Raw genomic sequence first — 20,251 nt, 5'->3', positions numbered from 1 at the left:
ATGCCAGAGGCAGCCTGATGGGTAAAGCAATAATCGCTCACATCAAGACATTAACCTGCTTCTCTGGCAGAGGTACACGGGAAAACACTCCTCTTATCCAGTGCGAGTGGTGCCTCCCTGCGGCACTGGTCACCGGTTTTTCAGGGTTTCGCCAGTCACATCGCACGCACCCCATTTGGCCGAGCAATAGCCACAGACGCAGGTCAGACTCCAAAGTGGACATGAGCTCAAGTTGTGGGAGCACTAGCAGTCGATGTCTCTCTCCCTCGTCCAGCCACATCACGGAGGTTGCCGGGGTCCATTAACTTCTGTCAGCAGCAGCAGTAGTTATTCAATATCTACATGCTAAGCAGGGCACTTCGTTGAGCTATCATTAGTGGCCAGGTCGCGTCTGCAAAAACAATAAGCTAATAGCTCAGTGGACTTTACCTGGTAAGATAAAACATAGTTTAGGTGTATTTGTATATATATTTTAAGCGATTGGTTTACCTTTCCTATACTTTGCACTCCTATTGTGTTTTTTGGTACTGTTTGTTGTTGTAACTTGCTGACCTGTCCCTACTGGACATCTGTGGAAAAAAAGCTGTTTTGCTCATCGGATTCCTCCAGAATTGATACATATTCTGATCCTGATTAACTGTTGGAGGTCTTCACCATCATAATCCATCTGTTGCTGATGTTTCCATCGTCATTCCTCTCTGCTCCGGTGCCTCCTCCTAACGCAATCAAGTCTATCTTTTCCTCAGAATCAGAATCAGTATGAGAAACGGTTTTAATCGCCATGTAAGTTTGCACAAACAAGGAATTCACTATGGCGGGACGGTGCATACATTGAACAAGTAGGAATCTTAACTTATATAAAAGGTATACACTCTAACTATACTAACGTTACAAAGTATAAGTAATACTAAAGGGCTAAAATCTTTAAAATTATGAATAAGTAGACCTTATAAAATGCGAAATGTAAAATGTTAATTAGCCGTATTAAACAATCTTAAAATACAAAAATACAAATAAGATTACACGTTGTAAGTAGGGAAAGGTGTAATTATGTAGATAAAATGTTATAGTAAGTGTAACAGTCATTTTAAGTGTAAAAGTCATTTTAAGCCCTTGGCCTTGTTGAGGAGGCCAACAGCGGATGGGAAAAACTGTTTTTATGACGTGAGGTTTTGGTTTTGATGGACCGCAGCCTTCTGCCGGAGGGGAGTAGCTGGAACAGAGAGTATCCAGGGTGCGAGGAATCGTCCGCAATCTTCCTCGCTCGCCTCAGGGTCCTCAACGTGTGCAGGTCCATGTCCTCAAGGGTTGGTAGATTACAGCCAATCACCTTCTCAGCAGTGCGGATGATACGCTGCAGTCTGCTCTTGTCCTTGGCAGTGGCAGCAGCGTACCAGACGGTGATGGAGGAGGTGAGGATGGACTCAATGATGGCTGTATAGAAGCACACCATCATTGTCTTTGGCAGATTAAATTTCTTCAGCTGCCGTAGGAAGTACATTCTCTGTTGAGCTCTCTTGATAAGGGAGCTGATGTTCAGTTCCCACTTGAGGTCCTGGGAAAGAATAGTGCCCAGGAAGCGGAAGGACTCAACATTGGTGACTGGGGAGTCGCACAGGGTGATGGGGGTGAGTGAGGCTGTATTCTTCCTGAAGTCCACAACCATCTCCACGGTCTTAAGAGCATTAAGCTCCAGGTTGTTCTGGCTACACCAGGTCACCAGGCTGTCAGCTTCCCTCCTATAGTCAGACTCATCCCCATCAGAGATTAGCCCGATGAGGGTGGTGTCGTCCACAAACTTCAAGAGTTTGACGGACTGGTGACTGGAGGTGCAGCTGTTGGTGTACAGGGTGAATAGCAGGGGTGAAAGGACGCAGCCCTGAGGAGATCCGATGCTGATTGACCTGGCGGCAGAAACTTGTGATCCCAGTTTGACACACTGCTTCCTGTCAGACAGGAAGTCTGTGATCCATCTGCAGGTGGAGTCTGGCACGTTCAGCAGGGAGAGCTTGTCCTGAAGCAGGCTAGGAATGATGGTGTTAAAAGCCGAACTAAAGTCCACAAACAGGATCCTGGCGTAGGATGCTGTGGAGTCCAGATGCTGTAGGGTGAAGTGGAGGGCCATGTTAACTGCGTCATCCACAGACCTGTTGGCTCTGTAGGCAAACTGAAGGGGGTCCAGTAGAGGGTCTGTGATGGCTTTGAGGTGTGCCAGGACCAGGCGCTCAAAAGACTTCATTACCACAGAGGTAAGGGCGATGGGTCTGTAATCATTTAATCCTGTTGGCCTTCGCTTTTTGGGCACTGGAATGATGATGGAGGACTTGAGACAGGCTGGTACATGACATGTCTCCATGGAGGTGGTAAAGATGTTGGTGAACACTGGAGACAGCTGGTCCGCGCAGTGCCTGAGGGTGGCTGGAGAGACAGAGTCCGGCCCAGCTGCTTTGTGTGGGTTCTGCCTCTTGAAAAGTTTTTTAACTTCTCCCTCCTGAATGGAGATAGTTGTCTCTGTAGTGTGGGGTGGGATAGGGGCCTCTTGGGTGGGAAGGGGTAGTTCAGGACAGTCCAATTGTCTTTCAAATCTGCAGTAGAACTCGTTCAGGTCGTTGGCTAGGCGGGAGTCGTTAGTGGTGTGGGGGGCTCTGGGCTTGTAGTTGGTGATCTGCCTGAGCCCTCTCCAGACAGAAGCAGTCGTTAGCAGAGAACTGGTGTTTTAGTCTCTCTGAGTACAATCGTTTAGCCTCTCTCACCGCCTTGCTAAACCTGTTCTTCAACTCATTGAATCTGTCTTATCCCCACTCCTAAACGCTTCCTCATTTTCCAGCCTCAACCTTCTGAGTCGCCCTTTGCCTCTGTTTCCTTCCGCTTGCGTCGTGGTTGCAGTGGATGTACGTTGAGTTTTCCTCGTCCTACAATGGCATTATCGTAGGCCCCTGCATGCGTTTTGCAATAGGTTTCAAATCAGCGACTCGGAAGGTTGAAATTGGTGGATCACACAGAGATAGAGCTGGCGTCATACAAACTGGCCTGCCTGAATGGGCAATGAGATAACGGTGTCGGACGCATGAAAGTAGAGAGGTTTGTGACAGGTTGCCGGAATGTTTAGTATTTTTCTTTTGTTTCGGGGGGTGTGATTTCGTGTTGTGCCGTGAGTGACGTCTTGCCAAACAACACGCGGTGCAACCTGAAAATACATCAACGAGTTATCTGGCACTTCCACAAAACCTACAAAGTTGAACTCATAAAGCATTCCTGAGCAGGCCTCTGCTTAAAAATAAGTTCTCAGCAAAGGATGAGAAAAAAACATTATTCAGAGCGAGAAGAAAAAACCCCACAGATAGTAATACAGTATATGCAAGTGTTTGCATTATTTAGAAACAGCTTTTTATATTACTACTATAATGAGCCAAGAATTTATGTTTGTGTGTCCCGCGCGTGACGTCACTCCACATGCCGCACCGCCCCCCCGTCATTAATATTCATAAGCGGATGGATTTTTACGCTCACGCAGAAGGTCGAGCGGAAATATTTTTTTTCGCAAATTCGCTTTAAGTTTGACGTTTCTTTATTGAAAGTGAATCTAATACATAATTATACGCAGCAAAAAAGTGGATTTGGTGTCGTTATTTATTTCTTCAGCACTTGAGACAAAAGGTAAGTCTAATTTATGCTTCTACATTATGGTAAAATAGACATTTCTCGGTTCGATTTCCAATTTATTTCAACCCCAGCGACCGAAAGCAGAAGAGAAGAAAGTATCAAAGCAGTGAATTTGAACAAATTGAAGGTCAGTTATATAAAGTGCTACAGTGAACTGCAGTGAAGTGTTTTGTCACGTAGTTTTGTGCAAGAATCACTGCCATTAATGCAGTGCTACAGTCAACTGCAGTAAAGTGTTTAATGAATTAGTTTCGTGGAAGATTCACTGCCATGAATACAGTGCTACAGTGAACTGCAGTGAAGTGTTTGTTGACATACTTTCGTGCAAGATTCACTGCCATTAAATTTACACAAGATACAGTGACACTCTGCTCAGTTTTTTCGTAAATATTACAGCTTCCGTCCTAGGACGGGCAAAGAAGATAGTTTTAATATAATGATGTTTTGCATGACATTACTAAGCCCCAGACAACACATTTTTACTTTATTAAACATGCCTAAATTTCAATGCACACAATGCTTCTCCCAATAATGGATAAACCCTGACTTCCAGCTCACTGGAGGATGCGAGGGGGGGCGAAGAGTACCCTGGAGAATCTCGCAGCCGTCGTTCGTCTTTCAGATTGTCTCACCTATTGCGTTGGCCTGCAAATGTCTCAGCACTCTACCGCTCGCTCGGCACACTAATACCGCGTTTCCACTTGCCACAACCAAGTCGTGCCAGCACGGGGTCAAGTGGCACGGATGGTTTTTTTTTATTTCCAGAGCTGAGCCATAACCGAAACCACGTTACGCGAGCCTCACAGGATACCTGAATCTGGCTAATCATACGTGTAACAGAATCATCGGTATTATAGTGAAACAATCCTTTGAGCTCTAAAGTTATTTTTCACCGATGTCCAGTAGGGGCGGGTCATAAAGTTACAACTAACAAATAATACAAAACACGATATGAGAGCAACTTATAGGAAAGGTAAGAAAATAACGAACAAAATTAAACTAAACTATATTTTATTTCACCTGGTAGAGCCCACAGATTATGTTTCAGAAGCTACCCATTTGAGGATGTTCAATAGTTAAAATATTCGCCACTGGTATTGGTTCGCGAGCGAGGGATCGAACTCGGGTCGCCGGGTTCGAAGCGCAGTGCACTAACCGCCACACTACCTCTCCCCCACAATCGTGCATTCGATATGTAGACACAGACACACATTGTTTTGCATGGTAAAGCTGGACTACTCTGTAACACCAGAGCGTAACTTCTGTCCTGAGGGTAAATTGTCAGCGTCAGCGCACAGCAGCGTGCAGCAACGACGACTTTAAAGCCCCGGCCGTTTCAGTCGTGGCCCACGTAAAAAAAATTGGAACCGCCACCGCCGCGTATTCCGCTTGTCCCACATTGTAACCATGCGCTCGACAAAACACACACGTGACTTTTTGTGTGTGTCCCCCACCCCCCTTTGCCATCCTCCTACCCCTCAACCAACTCCAGCCCCCTTTCCATACCCGAACCCAAAAAGACAAAGATCCCCCGTATAGCCTTAACCCTTAACATACTGTTTGGGCAAGTGCTGTTAGCGAATATGACCTATGAAGGTCGGCACGGCACACGAGGCGGTGGGTGAGCAGTCAGTGCCACGCCCGCCTTTGTCTCTCCAGTGGCGATGTTTTTATTTTATTTTACACACTGCACCAATTATTCATTCGAGCCTGAGACGTCCGAGGGGAGGCGCCGGACCGGTTCAGATAATCGTCACTGGTGTTGGCCATGAGCGGGAATCGAATTCGGGTCGCCGGGGTTCGTAGCGCAGCGTAGCGCTAACCGCGACTACACTACCGCTCCCCCACACCCCTTTACCCGAACCCACACATCCACACACACACACCGGCTCACCCCACCGCCACCCTACTACTCTCAACTCGCGCTGCGCGTGCAGCATGAGTAACGGGGCGGAAAGTGGCAGGGGCTGACGCGGGATTGCGGGCGTGGGGCAGCGCCCGCAGATACGATGTGGCAGGCGTGCGCTGGTGACGGCGAGCCGAGCTGACACGGACGGGCCCTTACACTCCCAGCACCGCTCGCTCGCCCGCTCGCTCGTCCGCCCGCTCGCTCGTCCACCTTCCCGCTCGCCCGCTCACTCGCCCGCTGGCTCGTCTATCCACTCACCCGCTTGCTCATCCACCCACCCGCTTGCTCATCCAACCACCCGCTTGCTCATCCACGCACCCACTCGCCCACTCGTCCATCCGCCCGCTTTAACCCGGCGCGTGGCCCGCATCGTGGACGGCCACTTACGCGCATCCACGGCCCTAAGCGGTTTCCTCGAATAACCTTGCGCTATTGTTGTATCGTCATTTTTTCGTGTTCATTCTTGGCGTTTGCCAAACACAACGACGACACCAACTGCCGGTGCTGACTAGAGGAAGTTTAACGCGGAGGCTTTCGCGACCAGTATTATTCATAATAAAGGTTTTTCAGTTAGAACGCGATCTAACCAAAGCAACCTTTATTATGAATGACTGGAGACAGACCGCGCGTGCTCATTTTGGTACGTTTGTGAATGTTATATCAGAGAGTGGTTAGTTACATCTGAATCTTTATTTATACAGGAGGAATCCGATGAGCTATAAAGCTCTTTCCCCCCCACAGATGTCTGGGAGACGTTTCTTAGCGAACGGCGGCGCAGATACCTCTTTAAGCAGCACGCCACTCGCACCGCTCGAGGCAGAGCACATCCACAGAAGGGTTAAAGAGTATCTTTCACCAATATGTTTTTAATTGTAATTGGCAACAGAGCTTGTGCCTCTTTTTTTCGGTTACAATCTTTTTAGTTTTCCCCCTTCCCAGACGTAGAATTTGCCCGAAGGACGGCGAGCACGTGTTAGTCCATTAGACAGAGGAGAAACCCTGTGCACTGCAACAGCAGCTTCCACATCCCTCAGGCAAAGCCCCCCCCTCCTCCTTGCTCCCCTCTCATTCCACCGCCAAGCTGGTCAATAAGCATTTACTCGGGCCAATACGGCAATGGGTTAGGTGCGGGCCGATCCAAATTAAAACCAGCGTGAAGCAAGCTCCATTTGCCCAAACACAAAGAGAGAGAGTGGGAGAAATGAGCGCTTGAGGCAACGAGTGTGGGCTCTGCAATCGATGGCATTTGATAACGACTTTTTTCTGAGCGTGCAGTCTATTACGAGGAATGCAGACGACTTCGAATGTTGTCCACCGCTTTCTTTTTTGCTCGCCCTAACTGCGTACTTAACAAATTGACGGCGCTCATCCTGCCACGGCTTGGTGGCTTCATCAATGCTTTGTGCGAAACACGAGGGGGGTGGGGGGGTTTGCAGCTTTGTCTCACGCTCAAGTGAGCCATCTTATCTTAGCGGAATGTAGGTAGCGCCTGAACTAAGGCACGCTTTCCAAAGCATTAACGGTACAACGTATGCATGTAATGTGGGGAGATGAGGTGAATTAAATAGATGAGAGGAAGCAATGGGGACAAATGTGTGATGTGTGAATTCGGTGAATACGAAATTGATGACAATAAATGATGATTGGAATGAATTAATGAATGGGGAAGGAAGTGGGAACATCTAAGCTGTACCTTTCATTCGCAGTTCGCCACGCATCTCAACATTTCCCCTTCTCCATGAATTGATAGGATGCCTCTTTTGTCATTCCATTATTTTTAATATGTATAATTCTTCTTCTTTCGTATGGCGAAATGTGATGCAGAGAAACAACCACGATTTCACATTCAGGTGGTCAAGCCAGATCACCGTGTCAGGAGCAGCGGAGTGTATCATCGCTGTGATGTCTCCTTTGTATTTGTGGATCGGGAATTGCGTGGTTATATGTTGGTACGCTCTGTTCTGGATGAGCACAGTCGCACAATGGAGAGTTTTCCATTTTCCATGTGTACATCAGGTATTAAGCATCTACTGCCATGGTTTGTGCGGATGCGGCTTAGGATGGACCAGGCTCAGATCAGCTTAGCTTTTGACATCTGATGAGACGGGGAGGGGGGGCATTCCGGGTAATCTGATCATGGGCCTCTTTATGAAGGGTAACAAACCTAATCTTGACTTACTAGGTCAGCTGTTAGTAAAAAGCCATAATCACTGTTTAATAAACATAACCGTGTAAAATGCGTCTTGTTATGTATGTTACAGTACATGTAAAATAATGCGTTTAGTATTCAAGAGTTATGCATTTCATATTTGTGTAGCTAATGCAATGCCACGTCTGATGTAAGGAATTAAATACTGTGCACACGTGTTCCTGATGGACAAGTTGATCTAGAGGTCGCCGCCGGTTCGTTTCGACCTCGTGGCGTAGCAGTTGAAAAAATAGTGCAAGTTTAATCAATTCCGGCCCGCCTCCGTCCACCCAACAGTAAGTGGACACCACAGTTAGTCGATTGCCAGCTGGGCAGTCGGCCAGCCAGCCAGCCAACCTAACTTCAAAATGGTGTGAAGTTGTACGTATGTATGTTGAACTTCCTTCACAACGTACGTCGCTAACCACGCTAATCGGTGGTGCGGTGGAAGGACAAACTAAACATAGAGAGATATTCATATCTATTCAGAAAGTTTCGTTTTAATTTCAAAAGTCTCACTAACGTGCTCTAGTCCGTGTATTATGTCTGTGATATTACTTTCGTTGACCGAAATTAGATGAAATCCACAGCTTCATTTCCAGTAGCCAGCTATGTCCATCGCGCGATTGAGATGATGGCAACAATGATAATCATATCAGAGAAAACAGCAACGGCGACTATTTAATCACACGGTGCTCACACAGTTAAAACATTTTTTTTATGAAAATGGATGGTACGGAACAAGGTGGCAATAAAAATAACAATGTGCTGCTGAAGGGTTTTTAAAAGGAATAAAAAAAAACCTCCCATCTTTTTCAGGCTTCTCGATTAATGAGAGGAAAGCGAATTTGGGAAACTCCCATCTCTTATGGCAGAGGCTTATGCAAGAATATTGCCTGGAGCATGGCCCTGAAACTTCTGACAATAGCTGTCTAGCCGGCTTGCCTGCGCCTTAGATACACTTGCCCGGGGCTGTAATTAGAATAGAATTAACTAAATTAGTAAGAAGTCAAAAACCTAAAACGCTTGAAACAAGGGTAGGAAGGAGTTGGAACAGCGTTAGATGTATCGGCAGCCCCTGTGAACCTCTCTTCAGATGGACGTTTTCTATAACTGCAACTGCTCACTCTGGGAAGGAGACATGTTAACAGCTGAAGGAAGGGGAGGGAAACTAGAATGGATGCAAGCCTTGTAAGTAAATTTTGAATAGTTTTACATATTTCGAATTAAACAACGCGCGCGTGCGCGCGTGTCTGTGTGTGTGCTCGCGCGCGCGCAAAACCCTTCTTGACTATGCAGCTAATGCAGTGAAGCTACATTTTAATTGGTAGCGCAGTGGTTAGCATCCCGCGCGACGAACGTGTAGGCCTGAGTTCGTTTTTAAATATGGTTGATGATTGCATGGAATGCTGCTGTTTTGCTTTTATTGGAGTAAGATGATCTTCTTATGTCTTATAGTGAATTTAAATGTCAATTTACCCCCCCCCCACGCCCGTGGCCCTCTCAAAATATATATTACTCTGCAAAAGGCTTACGATGCCTGCATTCTCTCAAATAAAATAAATGAAAACATTTAATTGATTTGATTTTTTCACCTACGTGACTTTACCGAAAAAAACAAAGAGTATGAATCCTTGCAGTCACGAAAGCTTCAAATCTAGAATTGATGCCTGCATTGCCAATCAATCGCCCTTCTGCGGCGGTGATCAGACGTAGCGGCGGCGCCGCTTTCGCCGCTGGTGTTGCAGAGGCTCACGCTTCGAATCCAGCGGCCGCCCTGATTGTTAACCATGGCAAAGGTACGGTGCAAACACTACAAGTACAACATACGTACACAATGTGCAATGCCACGCTTCGCATTACGCGTTAAAGATCGCCTGGCGTCATTCGCAAGAGTTAGGCCATTGGGTGCCGGAGTCAGGTTCCACATTTTACAAATTCGAAAATGTCCCGCCAAGTTACTCAAGTGAGATCATGCACAGCGAGGCATCGCCCCCTACTCACAGAGGACTAATAATACCCCAGCCCTCTTTCGAATATGAGATTCATCCGGGCCTCTTGATGTCTCACCCGGTTACACAAATGACACTTTAAACCTGGTGACCTCGGTAATTTTTGTGTGGTGTTATTATAATATTCTTCTCATCCTCATTCATTGCCCAATCGTTTTACAGAGTTCTTTGTTCAGGATTATTCATGGCTGATTATAATTCACTATGTAACACGATTTTTGTTCTTGGGTAGTGTTATTTTCTCATTGCTTTTGCCTCAAAAGTATAGAAAATGGCTATTATTCCCAACAAACGTTGCTTTTATGACCAGGACTTTACGTGAAGGAATGACACAAATGCACACGTTTTTTCTCATTGAAATTAGGTAAATTTCAAAATATCACTGTCCTGGTCACAAAAGCAAAGTTTGTGAGGAATAATAGCCATGTTCTGTACTTTTGAGGCATAAGCAATTAGGAAATAACACTTACTAACCCAGAAACAAAGCATTTTTTTGTTACACAGTGTAACGTAACGGAATTTAAGTGTCGTCATTAGCTTCGGTAAGATTGGACAGTTGCAGTGTTGTTTTCGCAGACAGTTATCCAACAACAACTATGGCAATTTTAAATAGACTTGTCGTTTGAATTTGAATATCAGGATATATTGAGAGGAATCAAACTTTGATACATGAATCATACTCTTTGGTTATTTCGGTAAAGTCACGTAGGTGATAATTATAAAATAAAAATGAAAACAACTAAATTAAATCACAACGTTTTGGACACAACACAAGCGTCCTTCATCAGGTGGGGACCACCACAGCGAAAACAATCGCTGAAGTATGTCAAAGAGATGGCTGTAACAAGAGATTATATAGCTGAGGGGGCGGGGGGGAGCCAGGGTGAGTGTGGGAGCGGGGAGAGCGGCAAGGATGTTCGAACTAAAGCTGTGCTAGTACGTTGGGTGGGGGGGGGGGCGGCAAATCTGCACGATCGAAACACTGCACGTCAAATTTCCTATTGATGGTAGTGTGCAAGACTGGGAGAAAAAGACTGGAGATGTGGGGATGAATATAAACTATAAGGCAGCTAAGGTTGAACTTGTTTAATAACATGCTTCCAATGATTGCTCAATTTGAATCCATCTTCTCGGTTGAGGTTACGTCTATGTTTGTATATCTGGATGGCTTCATGGACAAATCTTTGGTGGTATCCAGACGGCTTGCAGAGCACTTTGGTATCGGAGAAAACAATATCATGAGAGCCCACCGCGTTGTAGCGGTGGTCAGCCACGGCAGAGGAGTTCGTCCTGCCGTGTTTCATATCTGACTTGTGCTCGCGAATGCGGTCAGATACATGTCGTTTCGTTTCCCCAATGTAACAATCACCACAAATGCAACTCAGTTTGTAGACTCCAGGGTACTGAAAGTCAGGAATGACATCCTTTACGGATGGGATCAGATCACGGATTTTGTGTACTGTACTGAATCGGACAAGGATCTTGTGTTTGATTAGGATTTTGGAAATCTTTTTGGTAACGCCTGCTATGTATGGTAACGTGATGGTTTTGATCGGAATCTCAAGGGTTTGTTTCTCCATGGTTGGAGAAACAGCAAAATCCTCGTCGAGGAGGCCACTCTACTTCTCCTTCTTTTCTACAGTTACATGCTTATTTCTCACTTTAACATCATGCTAATCCCTCACATTAACATATCCACTTTCGTGCCCTCGTTTAGGAGGCCGCTCTTCTTTCTTACAGTTACATGCTAATTTCTCACATTAACATCACTAGCCCCAGCCACTTCTTTATAACCCTTCAGCTACACCCATTTCATACCTTTTAAAACAGTCTGCCTCAGCACCAGACTATGCTTTCCCACCTGATGACGGACGCTTGTGTTGCACCCGAAACGTCGTAATTTATTTTATTTCATTTTATACCTACGTGACTTTACCGAAAGAACCAAAGAATATGGATTCCTACAGTCACGAAAGCTTCAAATAAAAAAATACATGTGTAGTAGTGTAGTGGTTCACACAAGGGAGACGAAGGCTTCTTTGGAGGCAGCACAAGTTTATTTAACAATTCCGCCCTAAACACAAAGAGGTATCTCCCCTTTAACAGATATGCTAGGGAGGTAGTCCCTCTGGGATAGCCAAACCCTAACACACACTGGGGAGGCTATATTAGACCGGACCCCGGTCCAGGTCTTGTAGTTAGGGCTCTTCTCCCGGGTGACGACTTGGAGTCTTCATTCGTACAACAGCAGGGCTCCGGCTTACATTGTCAGTGGCGGACTCGTTCTGCCACTAGCCACGCCCACCTTCTGGAAGCTCCCAGAAGGATCTCCCTCTTTGGAGGCCCCCCCAGTCGGTACCTCCGGTCACGTGTGCCGCGGGTTCACTCAGAGTGCCATGGCCCCTTGTGAACCCCGCACCGCCCCCTAACCTCTGTGAGCTGGCACTGCACGTGCAGTGCAGTGCCATCCATCCCTGACAGTTGATCTCAGCTGGGCCCCGCTAGGGCCGGTACTGCATCCACAGTGCAGGGCTGACGGTACTGTGCACGCTGTATATCTCGTACCTCACACAGGCCGGCTCACACCACATGCAGTGGCATCCCACGATGCCACTACAGTAGTTCTAATCAGGCGCACACCAAGACTGGGAGGCAACACATTTTATTCTTTAATACAACCAACACTATTCAACGTTTCAAGGTTAACTATGTACATTCCGAGCGAATATGTACATTACAGGTTAACTATGTAAGGTGGTGGCCACCGTTCCTAATCACTTGAACGAAATCCCGAAATGGTTGAGTTACAACAGCCGACACGCCGTCGTGTCGTCGTGTACGGAGACTGAAGAGCGAAGATCGAAGAAGATGACTTCTTACCCGGGTTGAACAGCCACACTCCCTCTCAGAGCTCGGCTTATATTTCCCTTCTCGATCCTTCGCGAAGAGTCTGGGTCCACATCACCTGGCCCGCTCACCCCCTTCTGGGGGTCCCCGTGCGTGCCCCCTCATCCGGTCACGTGATCTCACGGGTTCACCCAGATTGTCATATCCTGACCCGACCTCCATGACATCCGAAATCTGCCCTCTAGTGAGCCCTTGTGTATAGTACACCCACTGTCGCCATAGAAGGGCCCATTTATGCTGTTACCCATGTGTAGTTAGTCCAACTGAGTCGCAGACGTTATCTTGGGAGCAACACTATTTATGACATCAACTCAGCACAACATAACGTAACCTACACTCGGGTGTTGAACGCCCATCTAACCACGCTACAGCAAAACTAGACACGGTTCGCTATCCGGGTCCTGAGTCCTGGACCGCATGGCTAGAGGCTTCTTCAATCCGACGTGGATCTTCTTCAGCAACAACCCGAAGAACCATGAGCCCCCTCATGGGGCCCCCGTTATGACGGCCTGGGCTGGGACTGGCTCCGCCCCTCGCCCCGCCCACCTTCTAGATCTCTCGAGCTTTTTCCCGAAGGCTCCCGAGAGCTCCTCTATACCACGTGACCACCCAGTGGCCCCGGTCCACCGGTGACCCCCTTCCAATATCATCCAATCACGTGTCGGCAGGTCAACCAGTGTATCATGCTCCAACGTAACCCTGGCTTGCTGACACTCTCTCGCTCCTTCACCGGGAGCCCGCACCGCACACTATACGTGGTGCCTCTGCGCTAACCAGCGCTCACCCAAGCCCCGCTAGGGCTGGTACTACGGCCCAGTAACCCGGCTGCACACAATGACAACATATTATCTGCCGTGGCCTCGCAAGCCCGGTACCACACAGTGACATTCACAGTCACTACACATGTATCAATCCATCTAATGCTCACTTCTAAATTACTGCATGGACTTTGACGAGGAAAACTCACGTCAAACATTGCAACCCCATACGAAATAATATATGACACTTTTCACATACACTGAATATAAAAATAAAATGCTATTCAGATATCACTACAGACAAACATCATCCTCTGCCCTGATTATAATAATTATTAGACACGCTCTATGTGAGGTATATGGATGAACCAGACCCGTCCTTCACACGCCTCATCTCATCTAATTAGTACTGCGATTATTTTTGTTTGCAAATATCCTGGTCAGCTAGTAATTGACTATGTGTGTGCGGTGCGGTAGTGTCGCGGTTAGCGCGCTGCGCTATGAACCTGGCGAGCCGAGTTAGATTCCTGCTCACGGACGACACCATTGACAATTATCTGAACCGGTCCTGGGCCTCCCCTAAGTCGACTCAGCCTAAAATGAGTACCTAGTATGGTGTGTAAATATCGCCACTAGGGAGACAAAGGCGACTGCGCGTGGTGTCGGCCACTCACCCCCTCGTGTGTCGTGCCGGCCTTCATAGGTGCTCACGAACAGCAATTGCCCCAACATTCTTTCCAGGCTATACGGGGATCTTTCTATTTGATGTGCACGCACAAGTATGGTTTCCAGTGTGTACGTGGAGGGCGGTTGTGGATGTTCTGCCAATGTCTCCTGACATTGCTTGCACGTTAGAAAACATAAACCAACGGTGGGGTTTTGCCATTGTTAAACAGACAAAATTGTGCACTTAGTGCAAGGTCGTACTTCCCTGCTGACCTACGTGTAGTCTGGAATTCCCTTTCCCTTGCTACCCACTCACTGCCTCTGTTAGAGTCCCATACCTGTCCACCCATACGGTTTGCCTGTACAGTATTCTTGTACAGGGGAATTGAGTTTTCAGGTCTATACGGCGTACAGCCGTTTCAATACGGGCAAAACATTTTTTTTGTATATTTGTTTGTGTTTCTTCCTTGTGATGGGCCCATTGTGATGGTGGTTAATTTCAGACGCCTATTGAAATCCAACGTCGTTGTTGCGTTGCAAAGTGGATTCTGCCTCCGTTTAAGCATTTCTAGCCATTTGCTTTGCACTGTAATTAATTAGTTGCTTTGCCTCTAATATGTACGCAAATTTCAAGAGGCGCATTGTGTTGGTGTACCCAGTGGACTTGATGCCTAAAGTCAAATGGAGAGAATGTGGAAAGCCGACAGAGCTGATGCCTGACAAAGCCGAGGAGCAAAAGTGAATTTTTCCACATTATCGCCTGCACTTGCTAAGCTTCAAGCCGTGCCACTGGGCTCACGGAGTGATGCCCCCTTTTAGCTAAAGTCAGTCCGGGTGCCTTTATTTAACCAGAAGATGAGACGCGCGTAAACACGTGAAGCGTTTCACCCCCTTGTTGCAAGGGCGACCCCTGAGGTCACATCAAGACCTTATGAGTACAAGGGACATATTAACATGTGTGATTAATCTCGACTTACGTTTAACAATTATTGAATGCAAAGTTCGAGGAAGGCTAAGTGACAGAGGTAAATTTGCACCTTTGAGTGTTTAAATATACAATAAATATATACAACGTAATTTCTGGTAAGGGAATTGACTTAAGATGAGGCGAGTAGGAGGATGGAGAAAATTTGTACAAAATGGCTTTAGGCAACTGGAAAACAAAGTGTGGACATTCATGCGGTTTAAACCAGAAATTATTTCCAGGTTTCCCTTGCTCGCTCTATGTGGTGGTAGTAGTAGTAGATGTGGTAGTAGATGTGGTGATAGTAGTAGTAGATGTGGTAGTAGATGCGGTGGTAGTAGTAGATGCGGAAGTAGTAGTAGATGTAGGAGTAGATGTGTTACAAATAAATGGCACGTAAAGTGAAACCGAACGAATATCGCATACAGTACACACACGATGCATTCAGTATATACAGTGCATACAGTACACATAGTGCATACAGTACAAACAGTGCATATTGCATACTGCACACACGAAGTGCGTACAGTACACGCAGTGCACACGACGTATACAGTACACAGTGCGTATACAGTACACGCAATGTTATTCCACGTCCGACTGCATAGGGGCATGTAGAGTGAATTCAAACCGCGTAATATAGGGGGGGGGGGGTGTTTAGGAAGAGCTTAGCCGGGTAATACAGCACAAAATCGCACGAACGGAACCCGCATAGGCCGAGGGAAACTTCTACTAGGTTTTCGTCGATTGATTAAATTTACCTCAAAACTTTGCCGTGGACATACAAGATGCAAAGTAGTAGGCACGTAGCAATGAATCCATCGATTAAACTCGATTTGTATGTCCATGACAGTTGCATCAAATTGTGCATCAGTTATGCGAGTTGTGTGTAAATGCTGTTATAAACTAAGCTAAGCTATATACTGAGCTATATAGTTAATTTTCAGAAGAGACCTGGCCACAAATGATGGCTCAATGAAGCGGCTTATGGTGTTGAAATTTATAGCAACCAAATACTCCAAACGCATGTTTCTAAATGTGGAGGTAAAACACAATGGAGGACCCGGAGAAAGGTCCACGCGACCACGGGTAGAGAGACATACAAACTACAAATATACATCAGGTGTAAGGTGTCGTGATCAAAGCCACGACCACCTGTATACCCGGCGAGGCAGTTAACATCTCGCCACCGTGGCACTTAATATCACACATGGGCCAATAGAGCTAATGACGCTAAACAAATAAGACAAAAACAAACAAAAACAGCCCAAGAGGTAACAATACAAACGAGATGGAAAGGAAAAGCACACAAAAGAAATACTTATTGAATAGAATAACGGTTGTGAATGTGACAATTCATTGAATCGCTGGAGGGGAGAGGCATCGCATGTGTTCTAATTACTCTGTGACGCATATTAGCCATTAGGTTTTGTAAAGAGGTTCATTTCTGTGCGTTGCCCCCACTCTCTGCAGAATGAGTAAGCACCAAGTAAGCACAAACATAAATGACATTTCCATCGGAAAAGCTGTTCGCAAGAAAAAATCACATGTCCCACTGAGATGCATTAGGTCCATGCTTAAATCCAACAGCAACACTTAAAGACGGGTGTTTTCCATATATTTAGCTTTGGGCAAATATTATAAGTTTTCCGACAAACAAATCCCATTACGGTTCATTTCACTCCATCACAAATGGTAAGACAATTGTGCAACGTTCATTTGTCATCGGTTAAAGTTCTGCCTCGATTTAAATAAAACAAATTTGCAATAAAAACACCCCCATAATCCCTCCGTCTTGTGCTAAAGTTCGATGAAAGTTTTAGGCAATAAATGTATTCCGAACTATTTGATCCGTTTTTAAACTCCTTCCGAAAGGTCAGTAAACTATCCCAGACTTACCCCTTCTTTATTTATTTTTGTAAGATAATCCGACTCAGCCATTCCGCTTGGGATCTGACCTAGATTTTGAAATCTATTTCTATCTCTTTTGAGTGACAGCAGGAGAGTCATTATGAAGCAATTCTCAGGTAACTTATAATGCAGGTACCATGCCCAAGCTATCACTGACTGACAGCTTCATACCTTTATGAAAAAGACAATATATAAAATTAAAAACATCCCAATATATATTTTAAGATGACATAGGAAATGTAGTATTTATGTATATGGATGACCTATTGTACTCATAATGACAACAACGTGAAAATATTGTAAATATGTAAAAACTTTTACAATTAATAATTGCTTTTAATTCAATGGTTTTGTTTTACTAAAGCATGCATGATTACTTTCCGGATTTGCATGTTGGGTCATATATATTTATTGAAATTAAATATTCAATGAATCGTATTAAAAGTCTATTTGTATATTTAAATGTTTCAAATTCCGACTCTTTCCTATGTACCGTCTCTGGAGACACTGGATGTGACCTATAAACCCTGACCAAGACTGTGTATTAAGCAAGTGCCTGTAGCTTACTTTTTTTCCAAAGCAGCGTCAACCGAGCGATATTAGCTTGCAGCTACCGAGATAGAATAATGGGCGCCACTGTGGCGATATGTTAACTACCTCGCCTGGTATACAGGAGAGCGAGGGTTGGATACCGACTCCTGACGCCTCTTTATATTTTGAGTTTTTGCATGTTCTCCTCGTGGTCGCGTGGATATTTCTCCGGGACGTCCGGTTTTCCCTCCACATTTAGAAACCTACATTGAAAGTATTTGGCTGTTGGAAATTCCACGTGATAAACCACTTCGTTGAGCTATCATTTGTGGTCAGGTCGCTTCTGGAAAAGAGCTACATAGCTCAGTGGGCCTTACCTGGTAAAAAAAATAATAGTTACATTTTATTGTACTGCATGCACTTTAATACAGAAAAAGCACGTATGCTAAATCGTGAGCCCCGAGTGATTTTAATGCCGAATCTTGTAGGGTTTAACCACAGCACCGCTCAGAAACCAAACTGCTGCCTGGCACGCTTTTTACAGTGGCTTGGGCTTGGCGTTTCAACGCGAGTCACCAACTGTGTGCCTGTCTCTTCCTCTCGGGGTATTTTTTTTTTAAAGACGCACTAAGTGTTCACGCAGATCAGCTGTCATCAATGGGAAGCGGACTCCATGCAGCCCGAGGCAAAGGGAAACCAATACTTTCAACAGATCGGAACTGATGTAGCAGAAACGGCGGTGCGTTTTCATTGTGCTCGCCGCCTCGCAATTTGCCAATGTCTCTCTGCTGCCTTGCCTCGCTTTGCCACATACTTAAGGCATATCCATGAAGAAGAAGAAAACCCCAACCCATTCCGATGGCAGGAAGCGTTGCAATTAATGCTACACGACACACATTTTACCCGACTAAAAATGCAGTTATTCCCATTTCGTCTTCATGCAAACAAATAAATATAAGGCATGGTCACACAGCGTATCAGACGATCTCACATCGGACGCCTTTTTACAATTGCAAACGGTTACTTTGAATTGTAAGCAAGTCTGTGAACTTGTCTACGTACATATTTACGTCGGCCAGAAACCCAAGGGAAACGCTGGATAGGAAATCAGCTCGTGTCCAAGCGCTGGGTGGCTTTCTTCATCGCAACACCGTAAGAGACAGTGACGGCTTGGAGAGGCCTTCATCCAACGACGATGATGATGATGCAAGAATGAGGATGTATTGTGAAGGGAAGCTTGAGTACACTTTTATTTTTCTGAAATCTTAATCTTGCACAGAGGGTGGATAATTAAACAGCACGTTGCATTTCCAATTTCAAGAATGCATTCCAAGCGCTTCGGGGAAGAGAAATTGGACCGCTCTTAATCACGTACGTGTACTCGAACTGAGCCAGAAGCAATGTTGACTGGTAGGGGGGTAGTGGGAGCCAACGCAAGCAGTAATAACAAACGACTCCTGTGGAACACGGTCACATGGTTCCAATGGTTTGCCATATAGCTTTGCCTCTGAAGGACTGTCAACAACTTAGTTCGAATGCAATATTAATCAGACATTTTCTCCCGTTGTTTATCTTGCACACAATGCCGATATCGCGTTCGCCGGTATAACATTTCAAAAGCGATGTATGTTATTGTTGTTGCTTCACGTGAATAACATTGCCATCGCAATGTATATTTGTGATTCTGAATGTCAGTTGCTCAGCTCATGGATTGCTGACTGTTGAAAATTAAATAGTAACGTGTACGATTATCTTAACGAAATGCAGATGTATTTACAGTGTATGCATATTGAAGGATTATGCATGTATGTTGAACTTGATAATAGTTTTTTTACCCTTTTATCTGGCAACAAAACTGACACCTTTTTACAAGGAGTCATGTTTGCATAGACCACAATACCTGCAGTCATAATGCAAACAAAAAACATAACTCTGATAATGTATGCACTGTCCTTGAAGTTGATTGGTCCACACCCGAGACAGCTTTCCTTAGAGCCTAGTCTCACATGGTGTTGGACCAGATGACGCCAAAAGGCGCCCAACTCAAAGACAATGCACCATCACAGTATGAGAGCTCGGGGTAAGCATTTACACCATTGGAACCTAAAAAAAAATAAGGTGTCAGTTTTGTTGCCAGATAAAAGGGTACAAAACCAATTATCATGTTTTTTACTGGCAAATGAGGTTCCAATGGTATGTTGAACTTATTTTGCACCGTACTAATCAGAATGCGGGGAAGGACAGTGGTTGGGGCTTGGCGTTTTGCCATCGGAATGGAGAGTTTATTTATTCATTTTTCTTTTCTGGAGAGATCTTAATTTATAACTCGTTGTTTTGCCACTGGTGAAATAAGTACTCCCTATTCCGTATCAGTCGTGGGGGTTGTATTGTTTGACCATACTTCACAAGACTCGCCACCAAAGTTAGGAATCAAGACTCAGGTTGTCACATTCATCGCGCCGTGTGCTCATTCGTGAGTGAATTTAAATGCAAGATAATGAGGCTCGAAGAGTGACCAACGTAAGTAGTAAGAAAAACGGTTGTATATAGAAGACAATATGCAAAGCAGTGACCAGAAGGGAGGAACTGCCACTATTTGGACACAGGAATTTAAAAAGTGTGTTGTTCGGAAAAATGTAAGAAAGCGGAATGTAAAGATGACCAAACAGACAATGACTTGACGACATGAACTATTAGTGCCAGAATGGTGTGCATTACTTGAGCATATTAGCACAAGACACA

This window comes from Lampetra fluviatilis, chromosome 14, assembly GCF_964198595.1.
Source record: "Lampetra fluviatilis chromosome 14, kcLamFluv1.1, whole genome shotgun sequence".
Classification (NCBI taxonomy): domain Eukaryota; kingdom Metazoa; phylum Chordata; class Hyperoartia; order Petromyzontiformes; family Petromyzontidae; genus Lampetra; species Lampetra fluviatilis.
The sequence above is the reverse complement of the archived record's forward strand: the minus strand, read 5'-3'. Positions refer to the sequence as shown.